The sequence below is a fragment of the Scylla paramamosain genome, chromosome 26 (genome assembly GCF_035594125.1).
Source record: "Scylla paramamosain isolate STU-SP2022 chromosome 26, ASM3559412v1, whole genome shotgun sequence".
Taxonomy (NCBI): Eukaryota; Metazoa; Arthropoda; class Malacostraca; order Decapoda; family Portunidae; genus Scylla; species Scylla paramamosain.
The window spans coordinates 19,656,591-19,661,835 of NC_087176.1; the positions used below are offsets into that span (position 1 = coordinate 19,656,591).

The window sequence follows — 5,245 nt, forward strand, 5'->3', positions numbered from 1 at the left end:
GAAAGAGACAGAGGGGAGGAAAAGTGGAGGAAGAACAGGGAAGCGGTCTGAGGGAGAGAGGGAGAGATGGTGCGTGGTGATACAGAAGCAGGAATGGGGTGATGGGGTGATGTGAAGCTGGGAGAGATAGGGAGACGAGCGCGGGAGGGGAGGGAGAGGGGAGATGAAGAAAGATGATGAGGTGTGTAGGGTACGAAGATAAGAGGGAATGTTTACATGAGGGAAAGAGGTGTGTGTGTGTGTGTGTGTGTGTGTGTGTGTGTGTGTGTGTGTGTGTGTGTGTGTGTGTGTGTGTGTGTGTGTGTGTGTACTCTTGTAATTTCGGATAAGGCATTCATAATCTCTGGAGTATTTCATAGCAATCAATCGCTAATGAAGGAATAGTTCGAGGACTATATAACAATAAATCGTAACCTTTGACAGGGCAATGGGATCTGAGCGCCTTAACTACACACGCGTACGCTTTCCTGTTATACCAAAATGAGGGTTCAACGTTCAAAATGATAAGCATGTAGACGAAATTTTCCTTACAATGGTCAACCTGCTGGAAACAAACCTTTCAAATACAATCCCATCTTCCCTCATACATTCATCAGGAGAAATACACAGTGCGAGGCTCAATGCAGACCACCCGAGCGGTGCCGCCTTTGTTCTTTTGTCCCTTTGCCTCCGTGCTCCAGAACTGATGCCCACACACCACCACCAATACTGACTGATCTCATTACCTGTTTGAGTGATCTGATCTAATTCAATATTAACGGCACGAGGAGGGGACGCACAGCTGGGCTCGGCCACATCACAAAGCTGATGACACAAGGAAGGCTTGGGACGGTTCCCGGGACGTGTGTTCGAGTGTAACCTTTGTGTCTTTTCAAGGATACGAGTATTTCAAAGGTAAAAACTGTAAAAAAAAAATACGCAAGATTTGTACATATAGCTGTGAAATTAAATGTTTTGCATTATTTCTATTTGAAGTGGGTGTGTGTGTATTTTTAAGTTTGTATATATATGTATATATATATATATATATATATATATATATATATATATATATATATATATATATATATATATATATATATATATATATATATATATATATATATATATATATATATATATATATATATATATATATATATATATATATATATATATATATTTTGCAATATGCTGTATATGTATGTAACGCAAGAAAAAAAGTGTTCTGCAGCTCCGTGAACAAGTTAATCCTGTGGTTTGTGATATTATTGCAATATCTCTATGTCTTGATTTCACCACGCGAAAATGAAGCCACATACCCTCCTCTATTTCAACCAGATGGCACCACTGCTATCACATCTATTTCTAAAGCTGAACTCTTTGCTCAGACCTTTGCTAAAAACTCTACCTTGGACGATTCTGGGCTTGTTCCTCCCTCTCCTCCACCCTCTGACTACTTCATGCCACCTGTTAAAATTCTTCGCAATGATGTTTTCCATGCCCTCGCTGGCCTAAACCCTCGGAAGGCTTATGGACCAGATGGGGTCCCTCCTATTGTTCTCCGAAACTGTGCCTTCGTGCTTGTACCTTGCCTAGTCAAACTCTTTCAGCTGTCTGTCTGTCAACATCTACCTTTACTTCTTGCTGGAAGTTTGCCTACATTCAACCTGTTCCTAAAAAGGGTGACCGTTCTAATCCCTCAAACTACCGTCCTATTGCTTTAATTTCCTACCTATCTAAAGTTTTTGAATCTATCCTCAACAGGAAGATTCTTAAACATCTATCACTTCACAACCTTCTATCTGATCGCCAGTATGGTTTCCGTCAGGGCAGCTCTACTGGTGATCTTCTGGCTCTCCTTACTAAGTCTTGGTCATCCTCTTTTAGAGATTTTAGTGAAACTTTTGCTGTTGCCTTGGGCATATCAAAAGCTTTTGATAGAGTCTGGCACAAAGCTTTGATTTCCAAACTACCCTCCTACGGTTTTTATCCTTCTCTCTGTAACTTCATCTCAAGTTTCCTTTCTGACCGTTCTATTGCTGCTGTGGTAGACGGCCACTGTTCTTCTCCTAAATCTATTAACAGTGGTGTTCCTCAGGGTTCTATTCTGTCACCCACTCTCTTCTTATTATTCATTAATGATCTTCTAAACCAAACTTCTTGTCCTATCCACTCCTACGCTGATGATACCACCCTGCACTTTTCCACGTCTTTTCATAGACGTCCAACCCTTCAGGAGGTAAACATATCACGCAGGGAAGCCACAGAACGCTTGACTTCTGATCTTTCTAAAATTTCTGATTGGGGCAGAGCAAACTTGGTATTGTTCAATGCCTCAAAATCTCAATTCCTCCATCTGTCAACTCGACACAACCTTCCAGACAACTATCCCCTCTTTTTCAATGACACTCAACTGTCCCCCTCTTCTACATTGAACATCCTCGGTCTGTCCTTTACTTATAATCTGAACTGGAAAATTCACATCTCATCTCTAGCTAAAACAGCTTCTATGAAGTTAGGCGTTCTGAGACGTCTCCGCCAGTTTTTCTCACCCCCCCAGCTGCTAACTCTGTACAAGGGCTTTATCCGTCCATGTATGGAGTATGCTTCACATGTCTGGGGGGGATTCCACTCATACTGCTCTTCTAGATAGGGTGGAATCAAAAGCTTTTCGTCTCATCAACTCCTCTCCTCTAACTGACTGTCTTCAGCCTCTTTCTCACCGCCGCAATGTTGCATATCTAGCTGTCTTCTACCGCTATTTTCATGCTAACTGCTCTTCTGATCTTGCTAACTGCATACCTCCTCTCCTTCCGCGGCCTCGCTGCACAAGACTTTCTTCTTTCTCTCACCCCTATTCTGTCCACCTCTCTAACGCAAGAGTTAACCAGTATTCTCAATCATTCATCCCTTTCTCCGGTAAACTCTGGAACTCCCTGCCTGCTTTTGTATTTCCACCTTCCTATGACTTGAATTCCTTCAAGAGGGAGGTTTCAAGACACTTATTCATCAATATTTGACCACTGCTTTGACCCTTTTATGGGACTGCAATTTCAGTGGGCATATTTTTTTATTGGATTTTTGTTGCGCTTGGCCAGTGTCTTTCCTACATAAAAAAAAAAAGAAAAAAAAACTAACAACCTTATTACCGAGTGTGTTCCATTCAGCTATCACTCCACATTATCTGACAGGCGTTAAGTTCAAAGACCAGCCACGTGCCTCAAGATAAGCTAAACCCGGGGATGCTAACACTGCAAAACCACACACACAGTGAGGCATCTTAAGGCAGTAGAGTCTCGGGGTAGGTGTTGAGTACGGCGTCTATTGCAAACATGATGAAGGCAGCGAGTGAAGCGTGAAATGCGTGAAGCGAAAGCACGGCACGCGCCATTACAGGTACACCCAGTAACGGAAAGTCTAGTCTGGCTGAGGAGGCGAGGCTGATCATGGAGGAGATACTGGCCCATGTTCTGAAACGGTTCGCTTTCCCACCATGACTATTTTCAAAGGCCACAGATGATTACCCGGATTCAAGAGTGTTTCTCTTGTTAATTATGTATAAAATATTGTTACTCTGTCTCTAGAAGCATAAAAAGATTCTTAAAAAATCCTCTACCTTCAACTATAACTTTCTGAAATTACGGAAGGTGCGGCGCTGAAGGGTGTCAGAACATGGTCCATTACCGCCTCCGTCACAACACCTGGGTCACTGCAGCCAGTCAAGGAAGTATTACTTTGATAAATCTGATACGACTTGATGCTGCTGAGGACGAGATGTTCATTGCCACCCTGTTGCTGTGGCGACTTGTGTTAGCGAGTCTTGTTCGAGGCACTGACACTGGCAAACGTCTAACACCAACAACGTGCTATAAAGAATATCAGCAACAACCAACCCTATGATATCACTAAGGAAGCTCTAATACAAATAAAATGATACACCAAAGCACATCATTAGAATATACAGCTCAGTGTGGCGTCCTCGTCTAACCGAGGTGTTATTCGTTATCCTTATTGTATACCTATTCATTATCTGTTCTGCTCATGGCGTGTTGAAGAGGATAAGAACGATGCGACAAGACAATAGGCCTACCTGACGCTGTCTCTGTAGAATACATGGACACGTTCTAGAGCATATGAAAACATAACTGTCAGTTGGGTAGACCAGTAGGGCTATCATCCTTGTCCTTGAATTTATCTGGTATTAAACCGAAGCAAAACATGGTGACTGCACACCAAAGACAACAAACATGAATCAACAACTGTACCTCGCTCCTACTGCTGTCCGGCGCCGCCACGGAGGAAATCAGGCAAGGAACACCAGACCTGCAGCACCACACTCCCCGCTGCCGGCGCTCAGTACCCACGCCCGCTGGCTTCTCCCGGCAAAGTCTGCACCATGGAAGCTAGAGAGTTTAAACCTTCCTTGGTCTGCACTACTGTCACGTACAATTAACGATCACTACACAAACTAATAACACAGGTGTTCCATTACTGGGGTGATTAACGCGCAATTCAGATCTCCACGTAACCGCGCGACGCCTCGATCCTCAAGTGGTGACGCCAGCGCGTGGGACCTCCGCCTGGCCAATCCGAGACTCGGTTCGTCCTCGAGGTTCACTGCTTCGAGTCTTGGTCATATCTTTTCTTTATTTCCGGTATCTGGTATGCAGGGATATGCCACTCAATTGCTGTAGTGTGTATGAGGCAACAATAATATCACACGGTATACAAAGGACGTATGAGAGCATGGCAGGTCTACGAAAGGCATATCTCAGCTCGGTTTCAAACATCTACGCTGACTCGAATCCCTACCTCAAACGTCACATTGCCAGATTCACCACCACACTGTACTCCTGCAGTGTGCACGAGGCAAGGATCAGATTACACCTCATACAAAGAACATTTAGCAGCACTGCAGGTTCAAGAAAGGAGAATTTTAGCTTGGTTTCAAACGGCGATCCATCACGACCCGAGTCCTCAACTTAAGGCGTCACTTTGCCAGATCCACCACCACACTGTATAATGTAGTGTGTAGATAAGATAAGATAAGCTTTATTGTCACACTGAATACATATTCAACATGAAATTCTTTATGGCCTCCGAGCTCTCCAAAAGATATAAAACTTAATTTTAAAAAGTAAATAGTGTTATATTAAAAGTGTAGTAAGTTAGCTATGCTGAGATGCTAAATAGTTATACAATTTTATACTCTTTGGAATAAAAGAATTTTTAAACCTATTTGTGTGTAGCCTTGGGACAGCCA

General features: G+C 43.1%; 1 long non-coding RNA gene across 1 annotated transcript in view; it reads right to left on the minus strand.

Moving 5' to 3' along the window:
* Positions 1-4,933, minus strand: part of LOC135113932 (uncharacterized) — a 25,249-nt gene extending 20,316 nt beyond the window's left edge. Inside the window, exon 1 of the long non-coding RNA XR_010275130.1 lies at positions 4,248-4,933. This is a non-coding gene — a long non-coding RNA (uncharacterized LOC135113932). The remainder of the gene's footprint in view (positions 1-4,247) is intronic.
* Between the last annotated feature and the right edge of the window lie 312 nt (positions 4,934-5,245).